This window comes from Schistocerca nitens, chromosome 10 (assembly GCF_023898315.1).
Source record: "Schistocerca nitens isolate TAMUIC-IGC-003100 chromosome 10, iqSchNite1.1, whole genome shotgun sequence".
NCBI lineage: Eukaryota > Metazoa > Arthropoda > Insecta > Orthoptera > Acrididae > Schistocerca > Schistocerca nitens.
In genome coordinates this window covers 131150013-131167998 of record NC_064623.1, presented here as the reverse complement: position 1 = coordinate 131167998, position 17986 = coordinate 131150013, and the positions used below count along the sequence as shown (strand labels likewise).

At 42.5% G+C, this 17986-nt stretch overlaps 1 protein-coding gene across 1 annotated transcript in view; it reads left to right on the top strand.

Moving 5' to 3' along the window:
* LOC126210076 (uncharacterized) overlaps window positions 1-17986 on the top strand; it is a 100067-nt gene that overhangs the window by 31608 nt on the left and 50473 nt on the right. The gene's annotated exons all lie outside the window — the stretch shown is intronic.

Below are 17986 nucleotides of genomic sequence, written 5' to 3'. Positions count from 1 at the left end.
GTCTCATTCTCAAAGGCAATGCCAGTTATTATGTTCACTTTAGGCAGTTTCACTGGAAATGTGTAATACATCTGGCTTTTTCAGCCATCATTTTTTTAAATAAACATCTCTCAACAGCCAGCTATCAATCAATCATTTCAAAATTATTAAAATCAAAGTATTACTAAAACAAAAGACTGATGATATTACTGCCGATGCACTTCGGTGGCGTTCGGGTCACGCCTTGCTGGCTTGGCGCGCGAAGTGTCTCGGGCAGTCCGGCTCTCCGGTTCTGACCGTTCCAGTAGACTGCCATGTTGTCTGTTATAGCAGAAATTGTTTTATGCAATTTTATTTACTACAGTTCCGACCGTCGCTAGGTACAGACATGTTGTCTGTAATAGTAGTATTTGATTCATGTAATTTTATTCTCCAGTTCTGACGGTTCCAGTAGACAGACATGTTGTCTGTGGCAGGATGTATTTCATGTTATTTTAGCCACATATAATGACTGTGGAAAGATATGTTCAATATGTTGTGATCAAGAATAGTTTCTCGTGTCTACATCAATAAAAACGCGAGTGGCATCCCAAATGAGTTATAGTTTATTCGTAGTAGCAGTTCCTTGCGAAGTTAATTTCAGCCTCAAGAAAAAGAATCCACGACCTGAGTGTTGTTTTCTGCGCTGGGGACTTCATCATTATGAAGACAGCGGGTTAGTGAAGTGTACAAGAACTTACGTATTCCACACAGGGCAGTGGAAACAATTAGGCACCTCACGTGTACTGCATGCACACTACAAATGTGCTCAGTGACACGTCATCTACAGTAATGCAGAGGAGGTAAAGGAGGATGAAAGTATTAACACTATCTCACTTTTATTCCTCCTTTTCTTGCCGTAAATGGGATGCTAAAACTACTTAGTCTAGGTTCTCTAATGATATTTCCGGAAATATCCTGATTATCTACATACATTTGCGCTGCTGGGGAAGGAGGGGGGAGGGGGGGGGGAGAGCTCTAGTGATCCAGAAACATCCAGTTGCGCACTGCATGGTTAGATTTGTGGCGATCGGTCTCAGGTTATTAGATTCATATTGGTTCCTTTTAAGGCGAAATTTGGCGCAGATGTACGGCCAGCGTAGATAGATTGGAGGTTCATGCACTTCGACCAAGATAGCATCGGCAGAGGTGAAGCGTATTGCACCCTAACAAGCTTTCAGCACTTTCTATTGGCATTTATTAATTGTGTTGAGCTGAGTGCCAAGTGCAGATCCATAACAACTCCTACAATCAGTGAATGGACATACCATAGTGTGGTAAATTTTGGTGCTGACGTTAAAGTCCTACCGAGTCCTGCCATAGGTCTGATTGCATTGACAACCATATCGCATTTCTTAGCTACATATTTTGTGTGGGTTTCTCAGGTTAGCTTATGGTCGAAGAAGAGACCAAGGTATTTGGTTACCGTCTTCAAAAGGAAGGTTGCTATAATCACGGACAGATTTACTATTTGCCTCGAACCCTTTGATAGACCCTGTGTATTACTCTCATTCATGTGTAGGGTGTCCTTCTTAAGAATCTTCATTTATATCCAAAGATGGTCTTGTGTATGTTGAAATATGTGCATAGATACCACTAAAACCGCGAGTGTTTAAAAAATCTAGCTCCCGTGTCTAAAACACCTTCAGTTGTCTGTTTACTTTACAAATGAGTTAATGTGTTAAATATTTGACTTCAAGCATGTAAACGAGACAAAGCTATTTTTGGGAGACGCTAAGTTCTCTTATTCTCATACACCCTAACAAGGAGAGGTCTTCAGCGGTGCACAGCTGGACGAAAAAAGAAATTCGGAATTTTGTGTAATGCACAATAGCATTAAAATAGTCCCATTCTGTAGTCTGGCTGTGTGGTATACTTGATAGGATAATAGCATTGCACGCAAGAGGTTGTCTCCACAATTCTCCTCATATGAAGTAACTTTTTTTATTTTAAAATCTTTATCGAAATTACTATGATCATTATTTTTATTCAATAAAATAGTTTAAATGTAATCTCTATTCTTTTGTCATATGATTTTCATCACCATATGAACTTTTTCATTTGTTTCATTTTTTTCTTTAAACCGTTCTTTTTCCAATCGCAATTGTAGTGAATATGAATTTAATTATATTTATCTCTTAAAATATTCAATTGCTTGAAAGTTCCAATCTGTCAGTTAAAAAACAAAAGAGGACATGATCTATTTTTGTTGTGCAATGGTCTGAAAAATGTATTTTTGTTACCAGATGTGCGATTTTTTTTGCACGATAATTGTCATAGAAATATTTAAAACATTTCCTGAATACCTAATGCGCCATGGAAAAAATAACGCAGTTGAAAATTTAAATGAGAGACGGATTAGTAAGTGAAACGAAAGTCGAGCAAAATGACAAATAGATATAATGTACGCAATAATGTGCACGAAAAAAATAGGGTTATAAAACAAAAGAAATTAAATCAAAATTATTACATAAAATTAATTAAAAACACATGAACAAAGATTTCAAGTGAGGAAAGAAGAAAAATGGGAGCAAATAAAGAAGTAGGTATTATGATTAAAATTGTGTGACAAACGAATGGAATTTTAAAAATTACATTTAAATCAATTAAGTGAATAAAAATGGTCAAAGTCATTTTGATAAAGATTTAACAATGAAAAAAAGGATTACTGCCCCTGATTACCCATAGCCTCCTGCATGGGAGGTTCTTATCCTAGCCACTCCACCATGCAACCAGACTCTCTAATGCACCTTTTTTAACGCTGTTGACTGACACAAAATTCCCATTTTTTTTGTTTATTACTCGCAAAGGAGAGCCCACCAGATAGTTTTAAAAAATGGTTCAAATGGCTCTGAGCACTATGGGACTTAACATCTGAGGTCATCAGTCCCCTAGAACTTGTTGTTGTTGTTGTGGTCTTCAGTCTTGAGACTGGTTTGATGCAGCTCTCCATGCTACTCTATCCTGTGCAAGCTTCTTCATCTCCCAGTACCTACTGCAACCTACATCCTTCTGAATCTGCTCAGTGTATTCATCTCTTGGTCTCCCCCTACGATTTTTACCCTCCACGCTGCCCTCCAATACTAAATTTGTGATCCCTTGATGCCTCAGAACATGTCCTACCAACCGACCCCTTCTTCTGGTCAAGTTGTGCCACAAACTCCTCTTCTCCCCAATCCTATTCAGTACCTCCTCATTAGTTATGTGATCTACCCATCTAATCTTCAGCATTCTTCTGTAGCACCACATTTCGAAAGCTTCTATTCTCTTCTTGTCCAAACTATTTACCGTCCATGTTTCACTTCCATACATGGCTACACTCCATACAAATACTTTCAGAAATGACTTCCTGTCACTTAAATCTATACTCGATGTTAACAAATTTCTCTTCTTCAGAAACGCTTTCCTTGCCATTGCCAGTCTACATTTTATATCTTCTCTACTTCGACCATCATCAGTTATTTTGCTCCCCAAATAGCAAAACTCCTTTACTACTTTAAGTGTCTCATTTCCTAATCTAATACCCTCAACATCACCCGACTTAATTCGACTACATTCCATTATCCTCGTTTTGCTTTTGTTGATGTTCATCTTATATCCTCCCTTCAAGACACAGTCCATTCCGTTCAACTGCTCTTCCAAGTCCTTTGCTGTCTCTGACAGAATTACAATGTCATCGGCGAACCTCAAAGTTTTTATTTCTTCTCCATCGATTTTAATACCTACTCCGAATTTTTCTTTTGTTTCCTTTACTGCTTGCTCAATATACAGATTTAATAACATCGGGGAGAGACTACAACCCTGTCTCACTCCCTTCCCAACCACTGCTTCCCTTTCATATCCCTCGACTCTTATAACTGCCATCTGGTTTCTGTACAAATTGTAAATAGCCTTTCGCTCCCTGTATTTTACCCCTGCCACCTTTAGAATTTGAAAGAGAGTATTCCAGTCAACATTGTCAAAAGCTTTCTCTAAGTCTACAAATGCTAGAAACGTAGGTTTGCCTTTCCTTAATCTTTCTTCTAAGATAAGTCGTAAGGTTAGTATTGCCTCACGTGTTCCAACATTTCTACGGAATCCAAACTGATCTTCCCCGAGGTCGGCTTCTACTAGTTTTTCCATTCGTCTGTAAAGAATTCGTGTTAGTATTTTGCAGCTGTGGCTTATTAAACTGATTGTTCGGTAATTCTCACATCTGTCAACACCTGCTTGCTTTGGGATTGGAATTATTATATTCTTCTTGAAGTCTGAGGGTATTTCGCCTGTTTCATACATCTTGCTCACCAGATGGTAGAGTTTTGTCAGGACTGGCTCTCCCAAGGCCGTCAGTAGTTCCAATGGAATGTTGTCTACTCCGGGGGCCTTGTTTCGACTCAGGTCTTTCAGTGCTCTGTCAAACTCTTCACGCAGTATCGTATCTCCCATTTCATCTTCATCTACATCCTCTTCCATTTCCATAATATTGTCCTCAAGTACATCGCCCTTGTACAGACCCTCTATATACTCCTTCCACCTTTCTGCTTTCCCTTCTTTGCTTAGAACTGGGTTTCCATCTGAGCTCTTGATGTTCATACAAGTGGTTCTCTTATCTCCAAAGGTCTCTTTAATTTTCCTGTAGGCAGTATCTATCTTACCCCTAGTGAGATAAGCCTCTACATCCTTACATTTGTCCTCTAGCCATCCCTGCTTAGCCATTTTGCACTTCCTGTCGATCTCATTTTTGAGATGTTTGTATTCCTTTTTGCCTGCTTCACTTACTGCATTTATATATTTACTCCTTTCATCAATTAAATTCAATATTTCTTCTGTTACCCAAGGATTTCTACTAACCCTCGTCGTTTTACCTACTTGATCCTCTGCTGCCTTCACTACTTCATCCCACAAAGCTACCCATTCTTCTTCTACTGTATTTCTTTCCCCCATTCCTGTCAATTGTTCCCTTATGCTCTCCCTGAAACTCTGTACAACCTCTGGTTCTTTCAGTTTATCCAGGTCCCATCTCCTTAAATTCCCACCTTTTTGCAGTTTCTTCAGTTTTAATCTACAGGTCATAACCAATAGATTGTGGTCAGAGTCCGCATTTGCCCCTGGAAATGTCTTACAATTTAAAACCTGGTTCCTAAATCTCTGTCTTACCATTATATAATCTATCTGATACCTTTTAGTATCTCCAGGGTTCTTCCATGTATACAACCTTCTATCATGATTTTTAAACCAAGTGTTAGCTATGATTAAGTTGTGCTCTGTGCAAAATTCTACCAGGCGGCTTCCTCTTTCATTTCTTAGCCCCAATCCATATTCACCTACTACGTTTCCTTCTCTCCCTTTTCCTACACTCGAATTCCAGTCACCCATGACTATTAAATTTTCGTCTCCCTTCACTATCTGAATAATTTCTTTTATTTCATCATACATTTCTTCAATTTCTTCGTCATCTGCAGAGCTAGTTGGCATATAAACTTGTACTACTGTAGTAGGTGTGGGTTTCGTATCTATCTTGGCCACAATAATGCGTTCACTAAGCTGTTTGTAGTAGCTTACCCGCGTTCCTATTTTCCTATTCATTATTAAACCTACTCCTGCATTACCCCTATTTGACTTTGTGTTTATAACCCTGTAGTCTCCTGACCAGAAGTCTTGTTCCTCCCGCCACCGAACTTCACTAATTCCCACAATATCTAACTTTAACCTATCCATTTCCATTTTCAAATTTTCTAACCTACCTGCCCGATTAAGGGACCTGACATTCCACGCTCCGATCCGTAGAACGCCAGTTTTCTTTCTCCTGATAACGACATCCTCTTGAGTAGTCCCCGCCCGGAGATCCGAATGGGGGACTATTTTACCTCCGGAATATTTTACCCAAGAGGACGCCATCATCATTTAATCATACAGTAAAGCTGCATGCCATCGGGAAAACTTAGAACTACTTAAACCTAACTAACCTAAGGACATCACACACATCCATGCCCGAGGCAGGCTACGGTTGCGCGGTTCCAGACTGAAGCGCCTAGAACCGCTCGGCCAGATAGTTTAAAAAAGTCGATCGCACGGCTGGGGAGCTCTCCCTGTAAGAAAAAAAATAAAAAAAAAACGTCGCGCCGTGAAGGAATTGTATATAAAACATTATCGGTATTCTTGCCGAACATTCTCGGTATTCTTGCCGCGTCAGTTCTGGATAAAATCTCGAGCTTTCGACGATTACCTCCATCGTCATCGTCAGCAGCTCACTGTCTTCACTGCTGCTGTGATAGCCTCTTTATAGCCCGTGGACGGCTTCTGATTGGTCGGCGATTACGTACTGCTGTCGCAGACGGGGTCACTGTGTGCGCCGGTGGTGCCACAGCTTTCGTTGGAACGAAAATCTTGGAAGGAACGTCTCTGCTGCTTCTCTGCATCAAGCGCTCGTTTCCATGCACAGCTCAGATGGTATGCGCTATCGCGGATAAAGTTCTTTTGGTACATTCTTATTTCAAGAGCCTCCTTAATAAGAAAATCTCAGTACGTGGAGGCATGGGACAGAATTTTTGTTTCATTTAACAATATTTTATGTTTGGGCTCCGCAATTGCCGATTTCTCCATGACCTGTTCGTAGACATCTATCGCCACATTCCTCCACAAACTTACCAACACACTGTCAGACGAACAAACAAGCTATTAAGCAGGTGGTCATAATGTTTTGGCTCATCAGTGTATTTTCACTAAGAAAAGTTGGACGATTAAAGATTTCCGTTATTAATGAAATGGAACTACACTACTGGCCATTAAAATTGCTACATCAAGAAGAAATGCAGACGATAAACGGGTATTCATTGGAGAAATATATTATACTAGAACTGACATGTGACTACATTTTCTCGCAGTTTGGGTGCATAAGTCCTGAGAAATCAGTACCCAGAACAACCACCTCTGGCCGAAATACGGGCTTGATACGCATGGGCATTGAGTCAAACTGAGCTTGGATGGCGTGTACAGGTACAGATGCCCATGCAGCGTCAACACGATATCACAGTTCATCGAGAGTAGTGACTGGCTTATTGTGACGAGCCAGTTGCTCGGCCACCATTGACCAGACGTTTTCAATTGATGAGAGATCTGGAGAATGTGCTGGCCAGGGCAGCAGTAGAACATATTCTGTATTCAGAGAGGCCCGTACAGGACCTGTAACACGCAGTCGTGCATTATCCTGCTGAAATGTAGGGTTTCGCAGGGATCGAATGAAGGGCAGTGTGGTGTCACCGCCAGACACCACACATGCTAGGTGGTAGCCTTTAAATCGGCCGCGGTCCGTTAGTATACGTCGGACCCGCGTGTCGCCACTGTCAGTGATTGCAGACCGAGCGCCACCACACGGCAGGTCTAGAGAGACGTCCTGGCACTCGCCCCAGTTGTACAGCCGACTTTGCCAGAGATGGATCACTGACAACTACGCTCTCATTTGCCGAGACGATAGTTAGCATGGCCTTCAGCTGCGTCATTTGCTACGACCTAGCAAGGCGCCATAGCATTTGATATTGAGATTATAACATGTACCGTCAAGAGCGATGTTCTTCAATTATGGATTAAAGTTAAGTATTACATCAACTACGTACTTTATTTGCTACTATTAATTCCCTTAACTGTTCCAGACCTCACGCCAGCCTGCGTGAGCTTAAGCGCGTGCCTTTCGGCTTCCTCTCATAGTGACTTGGCTGTCTTGCCAAGTCACAACAGGCAGACCCACGGGTCGTAACACAGCTGAAATGTAACGTCCACTGTTCAAAGTGCCGTCAATGCGAACAAGAGGTGACCGAGACGTGTAATCAATGGCACCCCATACCATCACGCCGGGTGATACGCCAGTATGGCGATGACAAATACACGCTTCCAATGTGCGTTGCCATTCGTGCACCCAGGTTCGTCGTTGAGTACACCATCGCAGGCGCTCCTGTCTGTGATGCAGCGTGAAGGGTAACCGCAACCATGGTCTCCGAGCTGATAGTCTATGCTTCTGCAAACGTCGTCAAAATGTTCGTGCAGGTGGTTATTGTCTTGCAAACGTCCCCATCTGTTGACTCGGGGATCGAGACGTGGCTGCACGATCCGTTACAGCCATGCGGATAAGATGCCTGTCATCTCGACTGGTAGTGATACGAGGCCGTTGGGATCCAGCACGGCGTTCCGTATTACCCTCGTGAACCCACCGATTCCATATTCTGCTAAAAGTCATTGGATCTCGACCAACGCGAGCAGCAATGTCGCGATACGATAAACCGCAATCGCGATAGGCTACAATCCGACCTTTATCAAAGTCAGAAATGTGACGGTACGCATTTCTCCTCCTTACACGGGGATCACAACAACGTTTCACCAGGCAACGCCGGTCAACTGCTCTTTGTGTATGAGAAATCGGTTGGAAACGTTGTGGGTGTCGCCACCGGTGCCAACCTTGTGTGAATGCTCTGAAAAGCTAATCATTTGCATATCACAGCATCTTCTTCCTGTCGGTTAAATTTCTCGTCTGTAGCTCTTCACATCAAGCTGAAATACATTAAAATATGCAATGTCATTTTTGTTCCCAATTTATTAATTCACTTCTCCTTTGTGTGAGGTTAATAACTGGCAACATTGCTATTTTTTCCTGTGATTTTCCTACAGTTATCAGTCAACATATTTATGTAGACAGGAAATGACTACCTATATCACAAGAAGGTATAGGCGCAAATTTGTGCGAAAATATTTGTGACAGTTTCAGATCAAGTTCTTTTTCACGCTTTCACCGTAAAATACCATCTTTATGAAACAAAAGAGTTAGTAATGCAGGTTACTGATTGTGAAACCATCCCATTTCCCTAGGCCACGACTGAAGAATCTCTGAAATTCCTCAGAAACAGGTACTGAGTCTGCCTATGGGAGACACGTGGCTCATTGTAGAGGGCATTTAGAGTAGTTTGTTGAAATGTTAATTACATTCTGCTGCACATTTTTGCAGTCAAATGCTGCTTTTCGACTCTGATACGTGCGGCGTCATATGATGAGTAAACCTACAATGTAAGAAGTATTTGCTTTAGAATTAACTATACAAGTATTCATTTTATTTCATAGTGATTTAATGGCACCAAAATTATAAGAATAAAACATTGCCGCCCCCAATCAAGTACCCCATTTAGTAAGGATAGGCTGATGGGGTAACAGTAACTCAGGCAGAAAATGGTTCAAATGGCTCTGAGCACTATCAGACTTAACTTCTGAGGTCATCAGTCCCCTAGAACTTAGAACTACTTAAACCTAACTAACCTAAGGACATCACACACTTCCATGCCCGAGGCAGGATTCGAACCTGCGACCGTAGCGGTCGCGTGGTTCCAGACTGTAGTGCCTAAAACCGCTCGGTCACACCGGCCGGCTACTCAGGCAGACTCTCTTCGTAAGGAGCTACACGAGCAGTGGCTTTAAAAATCTCTGTGTAAAACAAAATATTATTTTAAAGTGACTGATTTATTTTGAGAGATTTAGAACCATTAAAACTGAAATATTCGTAAATTTTACACATGCTTCTTTAATTAAGCTATTGGGTGGGTGAACCACAGCTCTTAGTCCTGGCAAACTGCAGGGAGCGGGTGTGACCTTGAGGTGTCCAATTTCGTGACAGGGAGTGGGTGTGACCTAGAGGCAACCAATTTCTTGACAGCCGCTCTGGCAGGATTTGTTCAAATTCCACAAGACAACTCTGCTTCTGTGTCACTGTCACGTCAGCCATGGCACCTGACTTAGGAGGTTATATTTACACTGTCATGAAATGGAAGGCTTGCTGGTTGTGGTTGTGGATAAATAGAGCTGTTTATCACACACGTTCTGCAGAGGGTTGCTTCCTCTTGTGATAATCTTAACTTTGTATTTGTATTATCCTTTCCCCCCCCCCCTCACCACCCCCCATCCCCCCTCCTTCATCAAGCCCGATTCCTGAAGCGTATATCAGGATCATAAAAACTAAAAAACTGAAGTGTCTGCACAAAACCATTAAAATATGCATCTGAACTGAAAATATGTGTATTATACACACAGTTAAGCGCAAAGTGCTTTATATGTACATTATGCAGGTATTTGTCCCCAAATGGTCAAAATATGGAAACATGCATAGAAAAAGTCTACATATTTGGAGCCAGAATAGTAATTAAATAGGTAAGTACTAAGTTTCCCCGATGTTAATCAATCTGTATATTGAGCAAGCAGTAAAGGAAACAAAAGAAAAATTCGGAGTAGGAATTAAAATCCATGGAGAAGAAATAAAAACTTTGAGGTGCGCCGATGCCATTGTAATTTTGTCAGAGACAGAAACGGACCTGGAAGAGCAGCTGAACGGAATGGACAGTGTCTTGAAAGGAGGATATAAGATGAACATCAACAAAAGCAACAAAACGAGGATGATGGCATGTACTCGAATTAAATCGGGTGTTGCTGAGGGTATAAGATTAGTAAATGAGTTTTGCCATTTGGGGAGCAAAATAACCGATGATGGTCGAAGTAGAGAGGATATTAAAATGTAGACTGGCAATAGCACAATGGCAAGGGAAGCGTTTCTGAAGAAGAGAAATTTGTTAACATCGAGTATAGATTTAAGTCTCAGTAAGTCGTTTATGAAAGTATTTGAATGGAGTGTGGCCATGTATGGAAGTGAAACGTGGACGATAAATAGTTTGGACAAGAAGAGAGTAGAAGCTTTCGAAATGTGGTGCTACAGAAGAATGCTGAAGATTAGATGGGTAGATCACATAACTAATGAGGAGGTATTAAATAGAATTAGGGAGAAGAGAAATTTGTGGGACACCTGGACTAGAAGAATGGATCGGTTGGTAGGACATGTTCTGAGGCATAAAGGGATCACCAATTTAGTATTGGAGGGCAGCGTGGAGGGTAAAAATTGTAGAGGGAGACCAAGAGATGAATACACTAAGCAGATTCAGAAGGATGTAGGTCGCAGTAGGTACTGGGAGATGAAGAAGCTTGCACAGGATACAGTAGCATGGAGAGCTGCATCAAATCAGTCTGTGGACTGAAGATCACAACAACAACTAAGTTTCAGCTACGTCCAATGATCCTATTTGTATAGAATTCACAACATGTATAATCTGCCCTATGCTTATTAAAGGGATATTAGCGATCGCAGCATACATAAACAGACAGCGACAGTGTGCTGAAAAACAGCCTCCGCGCATTAAGTTCGCCAAAAAAGGAAATTACTCGAGAATTGGCGAGAAAGAAGACTGACATCAGGTACAACCGACATAATCCTTAGTTGTGACTTTAGCTAACACCAACATAAACTTTGAATAAAAAGAGATCTACTTCACTCATGTGCTTAGTTACAAGTCTCCTTGCGGCAAAGACGTAAGTATCACAAAAACTACAACCTCCTTTTTAACGTACAGCGTCTTTCTAGTGTTCCTATAAACTTTCATACTTCATCAGCAAACCGAGGGTGCTTCAACTGTGCTATTAACAGGTATCACGTGTCAGCTTTCACAGTTCAAACATATGCTTACGTCCTCTAGGGCCGCTAAGATCAGTTTAGGGTTCAAATGGTTCAAATGGCTCTGAGCACTATGGGACTTAACTTCTGAGGTCATCAGTCCCCTAGAACTTAGAACTACTTAAACCTAACTACCCTAAGGACATCACATACATCCACGCCCGAGGCAGGATTCGAACCTGCGACCGTAGCGGTCGCGCGGTTCCAGACTGTAGCGCCTAGAACCGCTCGGCCACTCCGGCTGGCTCAGTTTAGGGAACATGAATTTTTTTTTTTTTTTTTGACACAGTCTCCAGTTTTGATTTCCTCATTACCCTGTTCAATTATAATGGAAGTCGTCGTATGAACCTAAATATTTAGTCAGTATACTTGCACGGGCGCAGTGCTCTCAAGTGTTGTCATTAAAGATTTTGTTGAACTAAGTGAAGGGCTTTCATACTCATTGCTCTGTTCAATAATTACGTTCATGATGTACAGTCAGGCAGTAGTAGCCGACCGCGACAGACGCAGCAACAGTTAAGTAAACCGCTTTTGTGACATTTACGAGTTCCTAACCAGGAGCGAATTTTATTATATCATCTGTGTGCTTTAATTGTTTAGTTTCTTGAGTTTCTGCGTGTCAATTTAAAATATAATAGCCACAGTTTTCGCGTTTTCGTTTGCGTTAGAAAGTAAACCGATTTTGTGATATATTACAAGTTCCTTGTCAGGGGGAAATTATTTAGTTTCACCTGAGTGCTTCGGTAGTTAGGTTCTTGAATATCTGCGTTTTACTAGACACAGTTCGTGCGTTTTCGTCAGGGTCTGCAGTAGATTTCCGCAGCTCGAGTCGATAGTCCGTTTATCTGCATAGTTTAGTTTTCCACGGTCTTTGATATGGCCAGGTACTGCGATTGTCGTATGCGGATGCGAGCCTAGTTGGTGACACTTCGCTCTCAGCTTCAGGCTGTGATAGCTTCGGCTGCAGTGGATGGGCACCACTGTTGTGGAACGGCCGTGGGGATCCAACGGACGTCCAGCGCGTCAGAGTCCTCCGATCGGCCCTCACCGGTGGCCAACCCAGTTACTGCTCGCACTGAGGCTGACACCTCACCTGTGGTCGAGTGGGAGGTCGCTCCAGGGCGAAGCAGGCGGCGGAAGACTTCCCAGGCGGCCGCATGTAAGGCCTCCCCGGTTTGTCTGGCAAACAGGTTCCAGGTGCTGTCTGTGGTTGACACTGTCGCTGAGCCGGATGCCTTTGCCTGTCCTGTTTCAGAGGAAACCACTCAGCCTGCAAGATCCGGGCAATCGCAGAGGGTGGGACTATTGGTAGTTGGGAGCTCCAACGTTAGACGCATTATGGGGCCCCTTATGGACTTGGCTGACAAGGAGGGAAAGAAAAACAATGTGCACTCCGTGTGCATACCGGGTGGAGTTATTCCAGATGTGCAAAGGGTCCTCCCGGATGCCATGAAGAGCACAGGGTGCAGACAACTGCAGGTGGTCGCTCACGTCGGTACCAATGATGTGTGTCGCTTTGGATTAGAAGAGATTCTCTCTGATTTCGAGCGGCTAACAGAAGTGGTAAAGGCTGCCAGTCTTGCTTGCAAGATGAAAGCAGAGCCGACCATTTGCAGCATAGTCGACAGGACCGATTGCGGACCTCTGGTACAGAGCCGAGTGGAGGGTCTGAATAAGAGGCTCAGACGGTTCTGCGACCGTGTGGGCTGCAGATTCCTCGACTTGCGCCAAAGGGTGGTTGGTTTCGGGTTCTGCTGAATAGGTCGGGTGTCCACTACACGCAGGAGGCGGCTACACGGGTAGCAGGGGCTGTGTGGCGTGGACTCGGCGGTTTTCTAGGTTAGAAGGTCTCGGGAAAACACAAGAAGGGCTTCAGTCACAAAGGGCGCAGGCTGAACACAGGAAAAACGTAGATACAGGAACCATTGGTATAACAGTTGTAAATTGTCGTAGCTGTGTTGGGAAAGTACCAGAGCTCCAAGCGCTAATAGAAAGCATGGATGCTCAAATCGTTATAGGCACTGAAAGCTGGCTAAAGCCAGATATAAGTTCAGCAGAAATTTTTTCGAAGAACCTAACGGTGTTCCGAAAAGATAAGCCAAACATGGTTGGCGGTAGCGTGTTTGTTGCTGTTAGAAGTAGTTTAACTTGTTGCGAAATTGAAGTAGATACTTCCTGTGAGTCAGTATGGGCAGAGGTCATTGTTGGCAACCGGAATGAAATAATTGGATCCTTTTACCGATCTCCCAGTTCAGATGATTCAGTTGCTGAAAGGCACAAAGAAAACTTGAGTCTGATTTAAACACGTACCTGACTCATACGATAATAGTTGGTGATGACTTTAATTTACCCTCGATATGTTGGCGAAAATACATGTTTAATTCCGGAGGTACGCATAAAATATCATCCGAAATTGTGTTAAGCGCATTCTCTGAAAATTATTTCGAGCAGTTACTTCATGAGCCCACGCGAATGGTAAACGGTTGTGAAAACCCACTTGACCCCTTAGCAACAAATAATCCTGAGTTAATAACCAGCATCAAAACCGATATAGGTGTTAGTGAACACAGGGTTGTCGTGGCGAGATTGAACACTGTTATCCCCAAATCCTCGAAAAGTAAGCGAAAAATATACCTATTCAAAAAAGCAGATAAAAATTCACTTGACGCCGTCCTGAGAGACAATCTCCACTCATTCCAAATTAATGATATAAGTGTAGACCATATGTGGCTTAAATTCAAAGAAATAGTATCGGCAGCAATTGAGAGGTTTATACCAAATAAACTAACAAACGACGCAGCTGATCCTCCTTGGAGCCGGCCGAAGTGGCCGTGCGGTTAAAGGCGCTGCAGTCTGGAACCGCAAGACCGCTACGGTCGCAGGTTCGAATCCTGCCTCGGGCATGGATGTTTGTGATGTCCTTAGGTTAGTTAGGTTTAACTAGTTCTAAGTTCTGGGGGACTAATGACCTCAGCAATTGAGTCCCATAGTGCTCAGAGCCATTTGAACCATTTGATCCTCCTTGGTACACAAAACGGGTTAGAACACTGTTACAGACACAACGAAACAAACATGCCAAATTTAAACAGACGCAAAATCCCCAAGATTGGCGATTCTTTACAGAAGCTCGAAACTTGGCGCGGAGTTCAATGCGAGACGCCTATAACAGTTTCACAGCGAAACTTTGTCTCGAAACCTGGCAGAAAATCCAAAGAGATTCTGGTCGTATGTGAAGAAACAATCAATGCCTTCTCTGCGCGATAACAATGGAGATACTATCGAAGACAGTGCTGCCAAAGCAGATTTACTAAACACAGCCTTCCGAAATGCCTTCACAAAAGAAGACGAAGTAAATATTCAAGGATTCGAATCGAGAACAGCTGCCAACATGAGTAACGTAGAAGAAAATACCCTCAGAGTTGTGAAGCAACTCAAATCACTTAATAAAAGCAAGTTTTCTAGTCCATACTGTATACCAATTAGGTTCCTTTCAGAGTATGCTGATCCATTAGCTCCATACTTAACAATCATAAACAACCGTTCGCTCGACGAAAGATCCGTATCCAAAGACTGGAAAGTTGCAAAGGTCACACCAATATTCAAGAATGGTAGTAGGAGTAATCCACTAAATTACAGGCCCATATCGTTAACGTCGATATGCAGCAGGAGTTTAGAACATACATTGTGTTCGAACATTATGAATTACCTAGAAGTAAACGGTCTATTGACACACAGTCAACATCGGTTTAGAAAACATTGTTCCTGTGAAACACAACTAGCTCTTTATCCACATGAAATGCTGACTGTTATTGACAACGGATATCAGACAGATTCGGTATTCCTGGATTTCCGGAGGGCTTTTGACACTGTACCACACAAGCGGTTCGTAGTAAAATTGCGTGCTTATGGAATATTGTCTCAGTTATGTGACTGGATTTGCGATTTCCTGTGAGAGAGGTCACAGTTCGTAGTAATTGACGGAAAGTCATCGAATAAAACAGAAGTGATTTCAGGTGTTCCCCAAGGTAGCGTTATAGGCCCTTTGCTGTTCATTATCTATGTAAACGATTTGGGAGACAATCTGCGCAGCCGTCTTCGGTTGTTTGCAGATGACGCTGTCGTTTAATGACTAATAAAATCATCAGAAGATCAAAACAAACTGCAATACGATTTATAAAAGAATATCTGAATGGTCTAAAAGTGGCAGTTGACCCTAAATAACGAAAAGTGTGAGGTCATCCACATGAGTACTAAAAGGAACTCGTTAAACTTCGGTTACACAATAAATCAGTCTAACCTAAAAGCCGTAAATTCAACTAAATACCTATGTTTGACATCAAAAAAGTTCAAAGAAAGGCAGCACGTTTTGTATTATATCGAAATATGGGAGAGAGTGTCACAGGAATGATACGGGATTTGGGCTGGAAATCGTTAAAAGAAAGGCGTTTTTCGTTGCGACGGAATCTTCTCACGAAATTCCAATCACCAACTTTCTCCTCCGAATGCGAAAATATTTTGTTGACACCGACCTACATAGGGCGGAACGATCACCACGATAAATTAAGGGAAATCAGAGCTCGTACGGAAAGATATAGGTGTTCATTCTTTGCACGCTATACGAGATTGGAATAATAGAGAATTGTGAAGTTGGTTCGATGAACCCTCTGGCAGGCACTTAAATGTGATTTGCAGAGTATCCATGTTAGGTGTGCAAATGACGTTCTGTGTTATATCAGCTTCTCAAAACAGCTTTTTAATTTGTTCTGTTCTGTGTGACTGGTGATAATTTCAGTGGATATCGTGTACATTACGAACATGAGGTCGACATGTGTCTTACTTGTTCAGTTTCTTGTGAAAGAGAATAATCACAACGTTGTTCCAGTTTTGGGGTCGTTTAGCGTAAATACGACTCCTCCGACAAAAATTTCGAAGTTTCTGCGGGGATATTTTCTGAGAACCTCGGATTAAGGGACCTGTGGCTCGTCACATAGCAGGACAATGCGAAACAGAGTAATGCAATATCCCTCAGACAGACCCTATGGTACTGTGCTGTGGGTGCCGTCGCTGTGGGAAAATTTCACCACAGTTCGTTGTCTCGCTCTTTCAGTGCACTCAATGAATTCGTACACGTGGTAGACTCTACGTGTCAGTTAAGTCTCCATCAATAAACCTTTCCATTACCGTTAATGCACATTTTACACTGCTGGAAAATAAACCTAAGCAAAAACAAGAAGTGCTGAATGCATGGTTGAAGACATGGAGAAAAGTGGGCGTTACTGTTGTCAAGAAGTTCCATGTGTAAATGGAACAATATTCTTTCCAAACAAGGCGCACAGCACACCCCGTCGACATTTGCACTGTTATCATGTTGTTTTAATGGTCTTGCCAATGCTTTGCAATTGCTAAATATGTATGGGAATTGGATGTATGTACCAGTCTCCTTCTCCATTTTCTCTCTGTACATCTCTTCGTTCTCCTCACGTGGATCATCTCCTTCTCCCTCCTCTCTCTCTCTAATCTTCTCTTCCTCTCTCCCTGTGCATCACTTCCTCTATGTATATCCCCTTCCTCCCTCTCTAATCTTGAGCCTTGTTTTTTGCTATTTGCAAATTCAGATTACATAGTGAACTTTCCCACTTCCTCTGAAAACTGACTGGGAGGACGAAAACAGGACAGCACATTGTTGTTTAGACAGTTTCTGTTTGAAAATATACGAAATGAGAAAGAATATATATACGAGGGTGAGTAAAATGAAAACCTTAAATTTGTAATAAAAAATCGAAATTTCGCACCGTTATCCTGTAAGTTGGTAAACTTGCTACAAACAGCGTGCAGAATGGCCTGTAGGTGGCATCATAGTGCAGATGCACACCTACCGCCGCAGTATCAGTATAAAGATGGCAGCCCCACTTGCGACTTGCACCAGGGAAGAACAGCGTTCTGTTATTCGGTTTTTGCGTAGTGAAGGTGTGAAACCTATTGAAATTCATCGACGAATGACGGTTCAGTACGGTGATGCATGTTTGTCACATAAGCAAGTCTACGAATGGAGTAGGATTGTGCAAGATGTGCTCCAGTTTCACAAAGTGTCTGCAGGATGGATGCCACGGCAGCTGACTCCAGAAATGAGAGAACGACGTGTTGATGCTTGTGAAGAACTTTTTAGGCGCCTTGAACGAGAAGGTGATGGCTTCCTTGCAAGAATCGTTACTGGGGACGAAACCTGGGTTCACTTACACCAACTGGAAACGAAGGGAGCGAGCAAGGAATGGTGCCATTCCTCATCACCAAAACCAAAGAAGTTTCGAACAGAACCATCAGCAGGGAAGGTTATGCTGACTCTCTTTTGGGACGAAAAAGGCGTCATTTTTGAGCATTACATGCCTAGAGGGACCACTGTCATCAGTGCATCATACAAAGATCTCCTAAAAAATCATCTGAGGCCTGCAATCAGATCAA